Here is a 21,538-nt window from a genome sequence, read left to right as displayed (position 1 = left end):
TTAAAAAAAAAAAAAAAAAAACAGAAGTCCTGTCGGTGTGTAATGATGGGAGAGGCTTCAGACATCACAGTGTGCATTTGGGGTTTCTGATATGTCATATAGAACCAAAGTTACTATGTTTAAAATGTGTAAATTTTACTGCTGCCATAATATGGTGATGATTTCCCAAAAATGTAGAACTCACAAAATGCAATTATTATTATTATTATTATTATTATTATTATTATTATTAGGGCCCAAGTACTATGACATCAGCCCTATAACATTATAGTGTGTAAAGGGCCCTTTCTTCTCCTAAGGATTATTAGGGCGCAAGCATAGCTCATAGATACATACATAGCTCATACACATGCATACTACTGTACATGCACAAATACTACACACAAACACACGACACACACATTACACAATGCACACACATATTACACACACATATTATATATACACACACACACACACACACACAAAGTGTATTTTAATATACTACTCCCAGGGGATTTATATAATTGCCACACACACACACACACACACACACATACTGTACACATCACAATTGTTAACACACAAACTCTTCATAGGAGATTTCGCTGCATAGTTCATACACACTTGCACGTATACATATGAAACTTCTAGATCTCACTGAGCTGAACAGTTTTCACTACAACAACCCCATGGGTTTACATATACGTACTAACACATCACACACACACTCACACATCACAAATGTTAACACTCACACACTTGCATCTCTCTCTCTCTCTCTCACTCACACACACACACACACACACACACGCACACACACACACACACACACACACAAACTAAAAAGTCATGTTTCACACATCCACATACCAACACACACATCACAAATGTTCTCACTCACACAGACTCACTCATGACACACACACACACACACACACACACACACACACACACACACACACAAATGGTTCAAAGGTTTAAACAATGTTTTATGACATGCCAAATATTTATGGCCTTAGCAGCTCTCTTTTTTCTATTAATATTTCATATAATTTTATATTTATATTTATACTTATATTATTTTTTGGCTAATAATTTCCTGTGTGACATCACATCGAGTAACATCAGCATCTGGGGCTTATTGGAGGTCTTAACATGCTGAAAGGCACACAGGTTGTGAGGTGCGCCCAGGTAGTGATGGTGCAGGTGCTTGGGCCCACTCGTCGTTACTTGCCAATATATTTATTATCATTGATATTATGTTATTGTTATTATTATTATTATTATTATTATTATTATTGGGCTTATGGATTTATGTAAACAAAACATGGTGCACTGTCTCCGTTATTGTTTCTTATCACTGCTCTGCTGATCTTGAATACCTGATTATTAAGTGCAGGCCCTTTTATCTACCACATGAGATCAAACGCATTGTTGTGATAGCAGTGTTTGTCCCCCTGGATGCTAAGGCTAGCACAGCCATGAAAGAACTCAGTGCTGCTATTAACAGTCTTCAGACAGCACATCCTGACTGAGCTTTTATTGTTGCTGGGAATTTTAATCACTGCAATTTAAGATCTGTTTTACCAAAACTCCAACAGAAAGTGTCCTGCTTCATTAGGGGACACAAAACCCCGGATCATATTTACACAAGTGTGGCTGATGCTTACAAAGTCACACCCCTCCCCCACCCCAAACAATCAGACCACCTTTCATTGTTTCTGCTGCCCAAGTACTCTCCAGTCATCAAACGTGTGAAACCAACCATCAGGACTGTTAAAGTCTGGCTGGATGGAACTGATGCCTCTCTCCAGCAACAGTTCTCACACACGGGCTGGAGTGAATTTGCTACTCAGGCAACCACTGACCAATATCAATATCTACACAAACTCTTTTCTGCTCCATATTAGCAGGTGTGTGGATCGAGTGACCACACAAAGTAACATCATAGCATTCCCCAATCAGAAGCTCTGGATGAACCAGGAGGTCCTGTTTTTTCTTTCGGTCTTTTCTTTCTTTCTTTTGGACCTGATAACTTACCAGTGCTACCTACTGTAAATGATCGCATGAAGTGCGGAGGTATCAGGACCCTTAAATAAACGTGCCGCATTGCCTGGCAACCGTGTGTCTAGCTGGCCGTGCTTCTTCCTGTTCAGAACAGTGCAGAGTATTTATGGCACATAATTGTGACCTGGAAAAAAAAAGATAAATGGTTTTCATTTTTTTTTTTACAAATAAAAAAAAGTGGCACGCATTTGTATTTTACCCCCTTTAAACTAAAATTCAGTAAAAACCAATTGCTTTCAGAAATCACTTATATTTGTGACTTTCGAAAACCTATAGGGACTGACCTGTTTGAGGTGTACAAGTGTTCATTTAAAAGCCAGAAGTTATCTGAGAGCTGCACAAAACTGGTCCTTTGTTCCTCACAAAAAGGAGACTTGGGACTCCTTAAAACCTGGAGACTAGTGTCATTATCTAGTGTCATTATAATTATAAAATCCTCTCCAAATCTCTTGTAAACAGACTGAACCAGTGCACACAGTTTTTTGTTTTTTTTACACTTAAGGTTTTAGATAGTCTTACAGTATCTGAACTTTTGAAATGAAACATGGAACCAGACAGGGGGGTCCACTACCTGGACAACTCTACAGTCTCACCATAGAGCCACTGCTATGCAAGCTGAGAGCTGAGCTGCAAGGTTTTTCTGTTTTTCTGTCAGCATACATTGTAATTGCTTTTGTAAAAAACGACAATGATGATTAAGCTCTGACCAAAAACCTAACCATGTACAGTATGCAGGAGCTTCTTCAGCATGAAGGGCAGTGACAGGAAAAAAGGCCTACAATCTTACCAAGTGGTCTTTAATGGAGTTGGCCGTATGTATCTTGCAGTGGTTTTAGGAACAGAAGATTGCAAAAACAAAAACTGGGAGGGTATAATGGAGAAGGTGCGTGCCAAGCTGTCTCACTGGACCTGGGTTCTGCCTCAGCTGTCCTAAAGGGGAGAGTGCTGTTCATTATTGGAGGCTCAGGTACAAAACTGTGGGAAATTTCAGTCCTGAACTATTGAGTCACTCTATTTAAGTCCTCAAATAGCAGCTGTTTGCATCAGGCGAGGCCAGGACTGTCTTTTGAGAAGGATGTGAGGAGGGACAACACCTGCAAAACAGCAGGTGAACTGTGCAAAGAAATATCCATGAAGTCAGGCTGCCTGATGGAGAGACTTGTGGTTGAGGGGATCTCAGAGCTACCTTGGCATCTCAGGGAACCTTCGGGACATAGTGAAAACTAGCAGCCTCTCTACCCATACAGTACCAATACTTTCAGCAGGAGAGGATCATCAACAACAGAAAGGAGCCATTCTGTCCTTTTAAACACCTCTATTGTCAAGAACTAACCTTAGGTGACCAGAAGACGTAGCTTTAGCGGTTAGCCCTTTGTTGCGTGAATGGTAAATCCAAACGCAGAAGGACACGGATAGGCAGGATAATCACGCTATTTAGTCTAAGGACTCTCACGAATGGGGAGCAAGGGAAAGACACAATCTAACCTGCATCCTATAAACACACACATTTAAGTGTGCATGACATCTATATGCCACCAAAAAAGTGTTTTAAGGGAAGTTTGTCAAGGCTGTGGGAAGAGGCTCTCTGGCTGGAGAAAGGGAGGTTCCTATGCAAGCCGCCCATAAAGAAGCGCACAGCTGATCTACAGTGGCGAACAGACACATGGCACATTTTGACCCCACCAGGGGTAAAGAGTGTCTGTTCTATGAGAAGAAGGAAACAATAGACCATTTGTTATTAGTGATGCAGGCAAAAAATCTGTCCATACTCGGGCCAAAGTACAAGCCAAAAGTCTGTCACTCTATGGAATTTCATTATAGGCCAGGCTAAACAAAATGCAGAGGGTGGCACTCAGTTATTGAGCACATACCCTTGCTGAACCTAGACCTGACCAACAGAAGCAACCTCAAATCATAACACTTTCCCCACAGGGCACTAAACATGACGATCAATCTGGAACAGGGTAAATCTTGAATTAAGTTTGGACAAAAGGTTAGTTATGATAAAATGATAAGGAGCTACTCACTACATCAGTTAAAGTTAAATAAACTGTTGGCAGCTGAAACATATTAATCACTACAGTATTTATCCAATGGATAACAGACTATTTGCTTAGTTAAATCCATGTGGTGACATTTATTTGGTGCAGCAGTTTATATTCACTGACATGGCACAACAAGACAAAATAATGCTTTACAATATTTTGTAATTTCAAATGTGAGGTGAGACTGAGGCAAGCAGACGGCAAATCAATTGACTGAGCTTTTAAATGAAAGATGGTTATATTTAAAGAGACATGACAATTTGTTTAACATCAAATCAGAGCTGATGCTGCGTTAGGTAACACTGTTTGAGATTAATATAGCACATTGTGTATAATAACAAACAATTAGTCTTATACTACTATGCTGCTAAACTAATTTTTTTTTTTTTTATAACAGAAGCTATGCCAATAGTACTGGTTGCCGAACAAAGCAAGAGCGTATATAATTATTAATTTCCATCATGGTAAGGTATTTATGTCACTAGATTTGTAAATGAGTGTAGATTAAGGCCGATTGCTCTTTGCAGTTTCTCAGTAACGTGACATGTTTTTGCCTCTGTATTTTTGCAACGTTAAGTGTGAAGGATGATGCTAAAAAAGAATGAGTACTTCTAGTTGCTGACATTAGTGACAACAACACATTTGTCTTTTGTGCCTTGTGGCTTTCACACATCAACAACATAAAACATCACTATAAATGGTAAAAAGTATGGCGTCTTGTTTAGTTAAGGATTGTAATCATGGCATTCTGTTCTTTCAAGACAATGAAATATGTTAGTAGCTTTAAAATGGTTCTAAGGAAGTGCAACCAGTAACAGGATCATGAGTACCCAAGGATCAATGATCAATGATATGTTTGGGGAGCAATAGCTAGTTATTCTGTTCTGATCCCACAGAAGTGCTCCTGTTGCACAAATTACAGAAAAGTAATTAATGGTTATTAAAATGTAAGGGTGCCAAACTTAAAAATGCATCACAGCTTTATATGTATAAGGATGTGTAGCAATAGTCTGGCCAGAGTGACCAAGCTATCTACCACCCAAAGTTTACAATGGGATTTTGTCCATCCAAATGGATCTTGGAGTGGTAGTAGAAGGTAAAGAGGTCTGATGCATCATATCGACTTTCAAACTGAGTAGACAGCTGGGTGTGCATTGCTTACCAGTGTAAAAAAAAACATGCACTATAGGAAGAAAGCAGGCTGGCAGTGTGATCTGTGATTAGTGTTTACGGAGGTGGTAAGTGTCAAGAAAAAAAAAATACATGAATGCCACTAACTACCTACTGTAGATAAACACTGTTGCTGACCAAATACTTGGAGCTGTTTGGGAGGCACCTAGACAATGTTTGGCAGAGCCTAATAAGATTCTATTTGTCACCTACAGTACCAGTCAAATGTTTGGACACACCTTCTAATTCAGTGTTTTTGTTTTTGTTTAGGGATTTATTTTTTACATTCCAGAACAACACTGTAGATTTAAAAATCATAAAATAACATATGCAATTATGTAATTAAGTAACAAGTCAACAACAACAACAGTCAATTGTTATTTTACAACACAAGGGTTAGCTTTTCTGGAGCGCTCATCAAGCACCATGATGAAACTGGCTCTAAAGACCATCCCAGGAAAGCAAGACCTAAACCTACCTCTGCTGCAGAGGAGAAGTCACCAATCAACAGCACCTTAAATAAGAGCCATTATGAAGGCTATACAGAGCATACATGGCAGACACGTCTTAATAACAACTGTTCAAACAGATTAATGTATATTTTGGGTGCCTTTAGTATTATTTTACAGTGTTGAAAGAAATGAAAATCAGAAAAAAAACATGGAATTAGAAAGTGCGTCCAAACTTTTGACTTGTACTGTATGAGACAGTGAAGTTATTTTCTTTACATACTCAAGCTTGTTAGGAAGAAAGCAGGTTCAGCTGTCATACAGACCATTTTGATCAATAGCCCAGAGCCTTAACCCTTAACCCTCTTAGCTCCCACTGCCATTTATATATATATATATATATATATATATATATATATATATATATATATATATATATATATATATATATATATATGGAGGCCATATATATATATATATATATATATATATATATATATATATATATACACTCACCTAAAGGATTATTAGGAACACCATACTAATACGGTGTTTGACCCCCTTTCGCCTTTAGAACTGCCTTAATTCTACGTGGCATTGATTCAACAAGGTGCTGAAAGCATTCTTTAGAAATGTTGGCCCATATTGATAGGATAGCATCTTGCAGTTGATGGAGATTTGTTGGATGCACATCTAGGGAATGAAGCTCCTATTCCACCACATCCCAAAGATGCTCTATTGGGTTAAGATCTGGTGACTGTGGAGGCCATTTTAGTACAGTGAACTCATTGTCATGTTCAAGAAACCAATTTGAAATGATTCGAGCTTTGTGACATGGTGCATTATCCTGCTGGAAGTAGCCATCAGAGGATGGGTACGTGGTGGTCATAAACGGATGGACATGGTCAGACACAATGCTCAGGTAGCCCGTGGCATTTAAACGATGCCCAATTGGCACTAAGGGGCCTAAAGTGTGCCAAGAAAACATCCCCCACACCATTACACCACCACCACCAGCCTGCACAGTGGTAACAAGGCATGATGGATCCATGGTCTCATTCTGTTTACGCCAAATTCTGACTCCACCATTTGAATGTCTCAACAGACATGGAGACTTATCAGACCAGGCAACATTTTTCCAGTCTTCAACTGTACAATTTTGGTGAGCTCGTGCAAATTGCAGCCTCTTTTTCCTATTTGTAGAGATGAGTGGTACTCGGTGGGGTCTTCTGCTGTTGTAGCCCATCCGCCTCAAGGTTGTGCGTGTTGTGGCTTCACAAATGCTTTGCTGCATACCTCGGTTGTAACGAGTGGTTATTTCAGTCAAAGTTGCTCTACTATCAGCTTGAATCAGTCCAGGGGTTCTCCTCGGACCTCTAGCATCAACAAGGCATTTTCGCCCACAGGACTGCCGCATACTGGATGTTTTTCCCTTTTCACACCATACTTTGTAAACCCTAGAAATGGTTGTGCGTGAAAATCCTAGTAACTGAGCAGATTGTGAAATACTCAGACCGGCCTGTCTGGCACCAACAACCATGCCACGCTCAAAATTGCTTAAATCACCTTTCTTTCCCATTCTGACATTCAGTTTGGAGTTCAGGAGATTGTCTTGACCAGGACCACACCCCTAAATGCAATGAAGCAACTGCCATGTGATTGGTTGATTAGATAATTGCATTAATGAGAAATTGAACAGGTGTTCCTTATAATCCTTTAGGTGAGTGTATATAGTGCATCCTGAAAGTATTCACAGCGCATCACTTTTTCCCACATTTTGTTATGTCACAGCCTTATTCTAAAATGGATTAAATTCCATTCAGGCCTATATGGTAGAGTGGCCAGATGGAAGCCAGTCCTTGGTAAAAGGCACATGGCAGCCTGTCTGGATTTTGCCAAAAGGCACCTGAAGGACTCTCAGACCATGAGAAACAAAATTCCCAGGTCTGATAAGACTCTCTGGCCACTCTACCATCCAGAAGGTCAACCATCTCTGTAGCAACCCACCAACCAGGCCTATATGGTAGTGGTCTGAGAGTCTTATGGCAAACTCTGGAGCTCTGACAGAGTGACCATCGGGTTCTTGGTCACCTTCCTGAATAAGGCCCTTCTCCCCCGATCGCTCAGTTAAGATAGCCGGCCAGCTCTAGGAAGAGTCCTGGTGGTTTTGAACTTCCACTTACAGATGATGAAGGCCACTGTGCTCATTGGGACCTTCAAAGCAGCACAAAATTTTTTGTAACCTTCCCCAGATTTGTGCCTCAAGACAATCTTGTCTCAGAGGTATACAGACAATTCCTTTGACTTTATGCTTGGCTTGTGCTCTGACATGAACTGTCAACTGTGGGACCCTATATAGACAGGTGTGTGCCTTTCAAAATCATGTCCAATCAACTGAATTCACCACAGGTGGACTCCAATTAAGCTGCAGAAACATCTCAAGGATGATCAGGGAAACAGGCTGCATCTGAGCTCAATTTTGCAAATGCTGTGAATACTTATGTATTGTACATGTGCTTCCTCAATAAAAAAAAATGAAAAATTAATTTGCAAAAATCTCAAGTAAACTTTTTTCATGTTGTCATTATAGGATGTTGTGTGTGGAATTCTGAGGGAAAAAATGAATTTAATCTATTTTAGAATAAAGCTGTTATATATATATATATATATATATATATATATATATATATATATATATATATATATATACATATATATATATATATATATATATATATATATATATATATATATATATATATGGGATTAGGAGTGTGCTGTGTTGTCTTGCACCAGAACATTGGCAGCATTAAGGCTGGGAAAGTGGAATTGGTCTTATTATTACTGTATGTTTATATGAAATGTGGGAAATCTGATGTCTGTTTTTTCCTGGGCTAGACTATATACTACCATTTAAAAGTTTGGGATCACTTTCTAAATCCATTGTCGTTCCTAATTTTATTACTTTCTACATTGTAAAGCTGAAGGTGTTCAAAATATACAATAATCTCCTTAGAACAGCTAACGTTGGGATGTATCTGCTACTTATGATCTGTTAAGCCTTATAATGGCTCTAATCTAAGGTGCAATTTTTTAGTTGCTTATGTTGTGAAATCTATAGAAAATGGCCATTATTCCCTTTAAACTTTGCTTTGGTGACATGGATAATGAACTTTAGAAATGAAACTATTATATATACACATGTACATATAAACAGGTAAATTTGCGTTTACATAAGATTCAAATAATACAAAATATGAATCAATATGTACAAATATATATATATATATTTTTTTTTTGAAGTTATAAGCCTTCAAATATAGTTTCATATAGCAATGTTCAAAATCCAGTATATCTTGGTAGAAGCACTCTGAGTGTGCTCCTTTGTTTTCTTTGAATTTATCAAGATGAGCATCAAGGATATGGACTTTCAGGGACAATTTGCTATAGATTTTTACCAGATGATTATGTAACATTTATGGCACATTTACGGAGTGTCATGTATCAGTGTTTTGTAATGATCAGTATGTTTTCCTTTATAAAAAAAGTGTTTCAATTATTATATTTTGAAAGGAATGAAGATTTTCTTTTTTCTTGTTCTTTGCAGTTTTGCAGTAACATGCCAACATGTTTGCATCTGTATTTTTTGCACTTCATGTGTGAAGAACGGATGCTATTAAAAGAGAACAACTGCTTTTAGTTGCTATGCCATTAATTCTAACAACTAATTAGTTTGTGGTTGTCACACAATATTAGCCATAACCATAAATGGTAAAATATTGTTGCATGTTCATTAAAGAAGCTTTGTAATTATCAACATAAGTATGGTATAAAAAGAATAAAACATTTCAGGATATGTTATTGTTAAACACTATGCAACACAAATTTAGTTATTTTTTAAATGCTTATGCTGTAAAAGTTTAGAAACTGGCCATTATTTCCTTTAAAATTTGCTTTGCTGACATGGATAATGTCCATAATTATTTTCTATTAAAATAAATAAATTAATTAATAAATTAAAATAAAAAAGTAAACAAAAATGTTTAGAATTGAGTACTTGATTATTATTTTGAAAATTTGCGGCAGTATTGTAAATCACTTTCAGGTATCAGCCCCAAATATAGTGTCTCATTATGTTATTATACACTCTTTCGTAGTGATGTACAAAGTCTAGCATATTATTGTGGAAGGGCTTACCTTTTTCCTCTGAGTATGTTCTCCTTAAGTTTATCAAGATGAGCATCAAGGATATGGACTTTCAGGGATATCCTGAATCCTATTTTGCCACTGTTCTTCACCAGTTGATTAATGTAGATGAAGACAGATTGTTCTTTGCAGTTTGTAACATGCCAACATGTTTGCCTCTGCATTTTCTGCAAGCGGGGCATTTAAACAGGAACACCTGCTTTGGCTAAGCTGTAAATGCCAATGACTAGTTTCTAGTTTTGTTTTTTGGTTGTCACATAATATTATGTTGTAAAAATATTAAAAAAATGGCCATTACCCCTTAAAACCCATTGCCAGAGTTTCAACTGATTCCAGATAATTTCTGGCCATGTAATTGCCAATATGCCCAACCACTGTAAAAAAGCTGTGTTTTTCCTTCCTACTGAGCCTTTTGGAGAATTTTGTGTACTCTAATCTTGTGTACTCTAATCTTGTGTACTCCCAGATCATCTTTATTTGTGGTGAAATCAAGACACCAGTTTTTACCTTTATACAGATTAGGGTCTCAAAAGTACTTGAAGGCTGTAGACTCCGTATCAAGAGCTGTAACAAATTGTTTCATATGACCCAATTTTATGTGCAATAGTGGGAATTTCTGGTCACTCACAATTGATGTTTGGCCTCTGCATCAATCCATTGTGGCTAGTGCTTCCTGTCATCTGGCCTCTGCACTGTCCCAGCTCTTGAGCCTAGGTGTCAAAAGCATGGCATTCAACTTTGTTAGACCAGGATTTTTTATCTAGTCATTGAGGTATTTTTACTTGTAGTAGTATGGGTTTCTCTTAATAGCTTCACCTCTGAAACTCTAATTTTCAATGCCTTACTTGTTTGTCAAGAACCAACCTGAAGTGGTGAGTGGTGAGCCCCTGTATACAGTATATTACTATGGAAATGTCTAGAAAATTCTAAAAGGTTCTTGAAAATTTCAAAGTTTTACAATGACTACTTGAAGCGTTCTGCTAAAACTGGTATATTTTAAAAAAATGTAATTAAGCCTTTTCCATTTACTTTAGGCATAAGCAATTGAGAAATAATACTTTCTTGCCAGGAATACAAAGTAAATATTTTGTACCATAGTGACAGTCAACTGTGGAGTGGTCACAGTAAATCCACTTCACCATCAGAAGCATCATTGTATTTTTACAACAACAATACATGTGATGTACTTCACTTGTGATTTCTAATGTTTCTCTCTCTACTTTTAGTGCTGATGGGACTCATCCACTGCACACGAACAGGTGATTCAGATATTCTTCTTTTTTCCCCCAGATTTAGTGATACTTTAGACCAAAAGTTTTTATTATAAAAAAACACATATACAGACATACAACCACACGTCTGACACGGTTCTTGATCTGCTTTGTCTTAAGCATTTGTATACAGTTATTTCTTTTCTTTTAAAGCAGTACATGCTTTATTTAAACAGCTATTTTAATAGCACTTTTTTACACTTAATGTGCATTCAAGCCTAGTGGAAAATGCCACTATTTGACTGCAATCAGATGCTTAAACCATAGCAACTCTTACAGTACTTTAAAGCAACATATATTAACTAAACTTTTCTTTTCATATTTGAATCATGACATCTTCCCTGCACAGAAAACAATAAACAATTATGTTTAGCCTTACTCTTGGGCAGGGATAGCTGTAAAGATCTTCATGTTTTTATTTTAACATACAAAATATACTATATTGTATTATTGTATGCATTCCTAATTTGAGGTGGGCTGGGTTCAGATTGACTTGCCGTGGTTTGAGAAGCCCTGGTCTAGAGGCATGGGGACTTGAGGGTTAGAACAGAATAGAAGAAATTGTATTCAGACCTGGAACATCAAAGGGGATGTTTTAGCACTTTTTTTTTTGACTGTCAGGAAGTGAAGACATTCACAGCTGAAAATTAGGTTTATCAATATATGAGTAAAACATTACAAAAATCGAGGTAAAAAATACAATAAAAAAAAAGCAAAAAAGGATCTTTAAAAGGATTAGCAAACAACAACGAGCACAATGAAATGATCTCAGCCTCAGTGCAAAACACTGCTTTTAAATCATGATGACCAGTTTAGTACCTGTTCTGAACCACTTTGCTCCTCTGGCTCCTAGCTCAGTACTTTAGTAAAAAAAATCGTGTCAATCAAAAATATTCATGCCTTCAAAATGAAGTTCTGTCATAATTTCAGTAGTAAATATCCAATGTTGAAAACAGGAAAAATAAAGAAAAAACATTAAATTAGAATGTGTATCCAAAAAAAAAAAAAAAAGGGGAGCTGAGTGCCAAGGGTCTGATCTCCATTCATTAGCAGCAGCAACAGGTGGAAGTTGAAGGCACTGGGATTAAATCTGTGGCAGGCTGGCAAATTAGGCATGGCCACATGCTGGAAAGCCGGTCACAGGTTAATGGTAGTTGTGGCAAGCTAAAAACAGGCTGGGATTTAAGGCATAGTAGTCAATCAAGGTCAGCAGCAGCATTTCCAGAACCTACAGTAACACAAGGAATCAGACGAGGCTGTTGTAATCCTGTGGGTGCGACAGCAGTCCAGAACTGGGGCATTAAAGTCGAGGCAGTGGCCGATACCTTTATGGCGGCTGAGTCACAATAACTGGCCCTGACTGAGAACAGAAGTGCTGGAGCAGTGAACTCAGTCCATTCTCTGATAGACACACAGTATGAAACTGAAAGCATAAAAATATGTATCTTATTGTTTAGTTGAGACCAGGATCATCACAGAGACAGAAAACATGTTTTCACTCTGTAGAGCTGATTAATGAGTAAAGATTGTGTTACTCCTCAACTGTAAAAAACTGTAAATATATTTTAGGCCCATCGGAATGAACCTAGAGAGAAGGTGTGTTCCAGTCGGCCTGAACTACCCTGAGAAGTGAACTGAACATTGAGTATTCAGCCATGTAAACTGTGATTCCAAACTGCAGGGAGCGAAACTAATCAGTTCAAAGGGAACAGCGACCAGTGTAGGGAACAACTGGGGAACAGGTCCTGATTTCATAGAATGAGAAAATGGAGCACGTAAAAGTATTTATATATTTATCCTCATTATTATTGTTGAAGACATCATATTAATAGGACATAATCATTTAAATTCCTCAGTAGGGCTAGTAATCTGTAAAAAAAAAAAATTATAAATTATACATCTTGTTAATTATTTAAATAATTGATTCACATGTTATTCATGTTTCAATAGTATATGTTTTATAATGGTAACAGGTTTTGTTTCAAGAAATATCCAATACATAATGTCGTTAGTGTGAAGGAAGTGACATCTGCGCTGGCGATGTTGCAGGGTTTTCAAAATATAGAGAAAGTTGCACTCTGAGTCACATACTCACATACTGTAACACGTGCACGTGCGTCCACATAGCGTGGGTGAGATCCCTGATTGGCTGACTGATTTTACAGTAGGATGGTTACATGGAAGTTCAAGGTAGTTGCAAAGCATATCAGTGTTGTTTATGAATGAATGGTTTGGATTTTTTTTATTCTCTGATTATCTGTGAATGTGAGAGATATTTGCGCTGATAAACACTCTGTATAAGCCTTCTGTGTGTTTATCTATGGAGGACACCAGGACATGAACAGTGTAACACTGACTGATGAAACAGGAGAGTTTAACAGTTTATACAAATCAGGGCAGTGAACTAGGTGCAGGTGAAAACCATTGAGAAGTGCATCATGGGAAATAAAGTCCAACCGTCAGCAGGAAATACAGAAAGTCTCTGGACACAAGGCGCCCTCTAGGGGTTATTCCCTGACACATGGTCTAAGTCACAATATAATGTTGGTAATGTCTTCATGTGAAATGAACTATAGTCTTATATTTAAGTAAGCGGGTGGTAGTTAAAGGGGCATTAAGTCCTGCCCCCTATATAGTGTGTCTGTCTGGTGAGAATGGATACAGGGGCTCTTTAAGAGATGTTTGGTGACGTCATCACATGCGCGTGTGGCGCGGTGCACATGAGAGTGGAAATGGTGACAGACTTCACGTGCAGTGTTTTACAGATAAAAGATCCAGAATCATTCATTCATAAAGTAAATCACAATGTTTGGAGATGATTGGAGATTTCTTCTAATTGTGTGTTGTTGTTTTTTTCGGATGTTGATGTTTGTTTGTAGCTAAACTATAACTAAAATACATTAGCTACTTTATTGGTAAAGATTCCAGAAAGTCCTCAGACCCCAGAGAGTTTAACTGGAATAAAACAAACACCAGTTAAATTTGTTGGTCTTCTGCGTATCGTTCCAGTGATTATATTTATATTTATAATATTATATATTTATTATATTTATTCACCTTGTATTGTAGTTGGAACCTACTGAGCAATATCTTTGAAAATAAATAGTGAAAGAATTTAAATTGTGGATTTCTCGGATAACAATCCCAGGGTGAAAAATGAAGGATGAATGAAACACCATACAAGTTTGGTTAAATGAGGCATTGGTGGATTATATATGCATATAGATATTAAATAAATGTGTATATATAAGCAGGTAATGAAGTTTTAATTGTACGTATTAAATACTGAATGTTACAACAGTGAAGGCAACATAAAATGCAAATAGTGTTGGAAGCTACAGTATGTAAAGGGTTTCAGCTCTGGGTCAGAGGTGAACCGTGTCTTTAACTATTCGGGTTTATTTGATTATCTGATTTACAATTTATAGGATACAGAAGGGGTGACGAACCTGTTTGCTATATTGAGCCAAAGAAAAAAAAAAAAAAACTTTATCACCGCAAAGAGCCACGCAACAGACGTGCAAACAACAGTATCACAACTTACACACCTAACTACGTAACACCATAGTTTTCATGGATTTAAATCAGCCTACCTCCTTTTATTTGACTCAGTGGGACACCTGACAGTCCTTGGTTTCCCCAATCTTTTTTAGGTCTGGCTTGTATTCAGTTGTGGCTTCTCGTAGTAACTCTTTTACATATGTGTCAGTAGAACAGAGAGATGCTTTCATTTCATGCGTTTCAGTGTAGAAAAAAGTGATTCACATTGGGATATCTCTCAACCAGCACAATCTTCCAAAACTACACGGTTCCTTCCTTCAGAACGCTTTCAAGTCTGTCATCCTCAGAAAGTTTGATCATTTCAAGCTGAGATGCTGCTTCATTTTCTACTAAAGGGGCTTTTAAACATTCCGGTTCAGCAGTAAATGGGTTGATCAGAAATGTAACCTCAGTCTTTTTTGCTGTAGGTTGGAGAATTTATCCTCAAAACTGTTCTCAAGCTGTGTTGCATATTGTGCAGTACTCCCTCTTACAATCTCTGCTGCTTGTCCACTTGCCTTCAACAAGGTTGGAAAATGTCTAAAGTCTCCCTTTTGGAGATGTTTCCTGAACAGCTTGAGTTTGTTGACAAATGTGAAAACACTCTGCACCAGGTCAGGCAGCATCTTTAACTTCCCTTGCAGATCCACATTCAGTCCATTCAGATAATGCAGAATGTCGACCAAAAAGCCAGATGTAAAATCCTTTGGGGATCATGTAGCTCAGGATGGTCCTTATGTTTCTTTGTAAGGAACAGCTTCACCGCATTCAAAAGCTCAAAGAAACGAGAAACCACATCACCTCTTGAAAGCCATCTCACACCGCAGTGCAGAAGCAGATCAGATGTAAGATCTTCATAAAGTTCATCAATGAGATTTTTGAACTGTCTGTGATTGAGAGCATGTGTGCGTATAAAATTGAAAATTTCCAGCACAGGTTTCATGATGTGGTCTAAGTTCAGCTTTTCAGACACCAAGTGTTCTTGATGAATAATACAGTGAAACGTCCAAAATTCTGGAAAACAATCATCAGCTTTACACAGCCCTATAAAACCTTTCTCAGATTCCAACATGGCTGGAGCTCCGTCAGTAGTTATTGCTGTTAGTGACTGTGCAGCAGCTTCAAGAGTAATGTTTGGTCAGGTCTGTGATTTATACAATAATTTCTAAATGGACTGGATGTATATTTATGAAGATATTTTAAAATATAATATAGATATATTAAAAAGATTTTAATCCAAACCATTACATGTTACGTGCCCTGTGCTCATTAGCATCATTAAACCTGATGATGTCACAGCTACACATGGTCAGGGACTTTTCAGCAGTTTTCTATCCCATCTTCAGTGAGACTTGTGTCTATTTTGGGCGTCTCCGAGCTCAAGCAGTCAACATATTATTCTGAGTTTGCTTACTACCTAATGAAATGGAATAAGATGGAGCATTACATGTTACCTGCCCTGTGCTCAGGAGATTTACACCTGATGATGTCACAGATACACATGGACAGGGACTTTGTGTCTGTCTTTGATTGATACAGTTTTTTGTATCCCGTCTTTACTGAGACATAACTGATGTCTATGTTGGGCGTCCCTGAGCTCCTGTAGGTGAAAGGCGCAGCCTAAATCCTGTTTACATGAAATAAACCTGCTTCCAAGCAGGTTTAAACTTAAGGACATGTAAGAATGAAACAATCCAAGATCAGGACAAATCCACAACAATTAAATCCAACTAACTGTGTTAGGGACGTACGAAGAACGGACCCCAGACCTGCACTACAGAAAAAGGCGCGCACACACACACACACACACACACACTAGGAGGTAAAACACAAGACAGAGATAAGATACATCAAAAAAACATGTCTCACACACACAAGAAAAACAACACAAACATTCAACAATGTTGACAAAATCACTGGAGAAATATCTCGCACACAAGTTATCTCGCACATTGAGACAAGATAGTGATCAAACTGGAGAAACGTGTCAAACTTTATACAAAAGAGAGAGAGATGTATCTTGCACCTTTGGATCAGTAGAAATGAGATCGACCTGTGTTGCTCTAAAATGTGCAAACAAGCGAAAAAGTGACAACCTGACATTTCACTACTTTGTCATAATGAGGTAATGAGTTGAGTTAGTGGGAGGAGATACAGTAAGCAGTAAACATTTCTTATAAGTAGCAGCAAAGATAAGAATAGTTTGTACAAATTAGCAAGTGATAAATATTATGCAAAAACGTATTTACGGGTGGTGTGTACAATAGTTTGATGATTGTTGATCATGTGTGTGTGTGTGTGTGTGTGTGTGTGTGTGTTTATTAGTTCCTTTTAGTTGAGGAGAAGGATGGCTTGTTGAAGAATATATGTGAGAATATGTGTTGAAATTCTATTTTCTTTGTACAGTGAGACCGCAGTCTGTAGTGAAAGTCCATCCAGCTGAGAGTGTGGGCTTACAGTTGGTTTTACACCTTCATTCATAAGAAATTTCACTGTAAGTCTCGGTTTGACTTGAACGTTCCTAGGATATTATTTTCTTGTTCTATAGTATATGTACACCGATCAGCCATAACATTAAGGTGGAAGGTGTCAGAACACACTGTCACTACTGTTTAGATGGCAAAGTGGGACCTACTGTAGAATCAGGACAATAATGAGGGTAACTGAACACACGGTGATACTGTATGAAAAAATGTGTAAACAAGTGATGGGAAATCGATTGTGCATATATTATCATTTTGAACTTTGCATTAATTTTTCTCTGCGATTGTACTGCCGCCCGCCGACCCAGGAGAAGCTCATTCTCTCTTCTCTTTGCTGTTAGAGACCATAACAGAAAGGCAAAAAAATCATGAATGGAGATCTCTTCACTATTTGGTGAAGTCACGTGGTAAAAAGTCTACAGTAAAACCTATAGTTATGTTTAATAGTGAGAGTAGCAACATTTCCATACACACAATGCAGCAAGATCACACAGGGCCGAGTATAAACTGTGTGTCCATGAGAAAACCACTTGTTAGTGAGACTAGTCAGGAAAAAGGCTTCAGTTTGTTAGGGAGCTTAAAGATTGGACTTTGGAGCGATGGAAAAATGTCATGTGACCTGATGAGTCCAGATTCCCTCTAGTCTATAGAGATGGGCGTGTCAGGGTAATAAGGGAAGCTCATGAAGCGATTCACCCATCATGCATAGTGTCCACTGTACAGGTCTCTGGAGACAGTGTTATGATCTGAGGTTGCTTCAGTTGTTCAGACTCAGCAACGTTATATAGTAATAAAGTGAAGTCAGCTGATGACCTGAAAGTACTGAATGACCAAGTTATCACATCAGTAGAGTTTTTTCCACCCTGATTGCACAGACGTATTTCAGGAATCATATTGTGCGAGTGGTTCTGGGAGCGTGAGGAATCATTTTCACACATGAACTGGACACCACACTGTGTGCTGTAATCAAAGCTAAAGGCGACTAAATGAAAGCTTAGTGAGCTTGATTTAAAATAATTTTTTGGGGCCATATGCTCCAATCAGTCATGAAATACACTAGTATTTTACAAAATGTGTTAAAGGGTCAAAGGTCAATCCTCTCATTGACAAGCTACAATAGAGGAGAAAGTATGATATGTGATGTTATATGAGTGTCAGAAATAAATCACATATTTAAACAAATACAGTATGTAACTGTGCAATTTAAAATACAGAGTCATACAATCATACACACACACACACACACACACACACATACACACACACACACACACTTGGAGGTGAAATATGAGAGAGATATGACAATTGCACACGAGAAACTTCACATAGAAGAGATAACACACATTATAAAAAGTCACACACACAAGAAAGACAACATTAACACAACAAATATGACACACTTACATGAGAGCCGTCTCACACACAGGAGAGATAAGACACAAACAGGAGAAACGTGTCACATCACATGAGAGAGAGAGAGAGAGATGTCTTACCCCTCTGCTCCACTGTAGAAATGTAACTGTAGCTTTTACAATAAATTTGAAATCAGACGTCTTTATTAATCAGGAATATGAGAGAATAGATGTTCATGCTATAAAGGTAAAAACAGTTCTAATCTCTTCATCATTTCATATCGACAGAAAAACCCAAAGCTACTGTGAGTGTGGATCCTAAGAGTATCTACACTGGAGACAGAGTTACTCTGAGCTGTGATCTGGAGGGTCCTGGATGGACTTTTCTCTTTTATGAAGATCAGACATCAAGTTCTCTCCCTAAAGGAGCTCCAGATGCCAAGACACTTGAAGTGACAGTTTCTAAGGAAGGAGAAATAAAGTACTACTGTAAAGCACAGGAGGGAGAGTCCGAGTTCAGTGATCCAGTTACAGTTACAGTGACAGGTACGTCACTACAGGGTTAAAGTTAGTAAGTCTGTGGAAAAAACTATTTATTTTTATGAAATAATTCTAATTGTGTATTTATATAAAATCATATTTAAATAATGTTTAGTCGTACTGTATGTGTTGAAGTTTTATTATCTTTGTACAGCGAGACCACAGCCTGTAGTGAAAGTCCAGCCTGCTAAGAGTGTGTTCATTGGGGAAAGCGTCACTCTCACATGCGTGATTGCAGGATCCTGGCAGTACCACTGGTATAGAGATACCACAAAACTACTGCAGAATCCTACAGGAGCGAATAAATACACAATCACTGATGTTAAAGAGTCTAATAAAGGTGATTATACATGTAAAGGAACAAAGTCATCAGACCCAAAATACACAGAGACCAGTGCTGCTGTTACACTGACTGTATCAGGTGAGTGGGTTTTATTTCTGTTTTGTTAATGATGTTTGTGTGTAACAGTAAAAAGTGTAGGTGTGTATTCTGTATAATGGCTTTAAACATGTTCTTTATACAGTTATAATGTATGTTCGTCATTTTACTGATAAACACACGACATGTTAATAAGTTAACAGCCATCAAGTTCACCTCATTAACACGAGTTACATGAACTAAAAGCTCAGTAATTATTTATTATAAAACAGTCAGGAGGTAAAAGAATCAGGAAGTTTAGTATTTAAGTTGTAAAAGTTTTCTCCTGTAACCTGAAGTCATTGAGCTTTTGGGTTCTAATATCTTTTGAGATTGGAAAACAATGTTTAGTTTTTTTTTATTATTTTATTAAGTTATAATAATGTAATAATAATAATCTGTGAAGGAGAATACTATGATCAATGGTGTCAAAAGCTGCACTGAGGTCGAGTAATACAAGCATAGTTACACAACCCTGATCAGAGGCCAATAGAATGTCATTTACTACTTTAACGAGTGCTGTCTCTGTACTGTGATGAGGCCTAAATCCTGACTGATACAGTTCATGTATGCCATTTCTATGTATATATGAGCATAGCTGCTCCGCTACTATCTTTTCCAGGATCTTAGAGATAAAGGGGAGGTTTGATATTGGTCTGGAACTGGACAGCTGACAGGGGTCGAGGTCAGGTTTATTAATTATTGTTTGATAACTGCTAATTTAAAAGTTTTTCGAACATAACCAATGCTGAGTGAAGAATTAATTATTCTCAACAGGGGTTCTGTTATTGCTGGTACTATCTGTTTGAGAAAATGTGTCGGTACAGGATCTAATATACAGGTTGATGAATTTGCAGAAGAGATGAGTGAAATTAGTTCATTCTCTTCAAGGGGAGTAAAGTATTCTAGGTTCTGATCTGACATGGCTAGATTAACATCTGCATCAATTACATTGTTCGGTTTCAAAGCCTCAATTTTATGCCTAATATTTACAATTTTATAATTAAAAAAGTTCATGAAGTCCTCACTATTGCATGATGTTGTTGTGGAGATTTCTGCAGTGGTCTTATTTCTGGTCAATTTGGCTACAGCATTAAATAAAAATCTAGGATTATTTTTGTTATTTTCTATAAGAGTGGAGAGATATGTTGATCTAGCTACACTAAGAGCTTTTCTATAGTTCAGGATGCTCTCCTTCCATGCTATTTGAAATACTAACAATTTAGTTTGACGCCATTTACGTTCTAAATACCGAGCGGTCTGTTTTAAAGTGTGCATGTGATCGTTATACCAGAGAGTGAGTTTCTTATCTCTAATATTTTTTCTTTTAACTGAAGCTACATTATCCAGTCTGTGGGGTCAGACGGTGATCTAATCGAAGTTGGGAACTCTGGGAGATTACTGATAAAACTCTGTTTGGTAGTTAATGTGAATGTACGTTTAATACGGTAGCGCGGCGCAAATTTTTTATACTAAATCCGAATAATATTATTAAATCTAAAGTGTGTCCTGCTTTATGAGTGGGTCCTACTACACACTGATTTACCCCTAGCGAGTCCAGTATGGACATAAATGCTGTTCTCAGGGGGTCTTCTTCATTTAAAGCTACATACTCATCCTGTTTAATCCAGGTTTCTGTTAAACAGAGTATATCAAACTTCTCATCCGAGATAATTTCATTAAGAAAAAACTGTTTTAGATGTGAGAGATCTAATATGTAACAGATGAGAAGCGTATTCCCTGTTCTTTGTTTTGGAAGAGACCATGACAGACAGGCTGAGTGAGAGAAGGGATTTCCTTTTATCCACTACAGTAACTGTTTGCTTCCATCATACATATTACACTGTCTTATTAGTCTAACCTGTAATATTTCTCTCTGACATTTCACTGATTTTCAAAATATGTAAATTTTTTTGCGGGATGATTGGCAACCCTACCCAGGGTCCTTACGACCTTGTACGAGATAAGCGGTATGAAAAATGAATGAATGAAATTCACCACCGTAAAAGAGGTAA

General features: G+C 37.6%; 1 pseudogene; it reads left to right on the top strand.

Moving 5' to 3' along the window:
• LOC128520437 (titin-like) overlaps positions 1–21,538 on the top strand; it is a 105,029-nt pseudogene that overhangs the window by 16,700 nt on the left and 66,791 nt on the right.

Source organism: Clarias gariepinus, chromosome 1 (genome assembly GCF_024256425.1).
Source record: "Clarias gariepinus isolate MV-2021 ecotype Netherlands chromosome 1, CGAR_prim_01v2, whole genome shotgun sequence".
In the NCBI taxonomy this organism is placed as follows: Eukaryota; Metazoa; Chordata; class Actinopteri; order Siluriformes; family Clariidae; genus Clarias; species Clarias gariepinus.
Note: the sequence above shows the minus strand (reverse complement) of the source record. Positions and strands in the feature narration are given on the sequence as shown.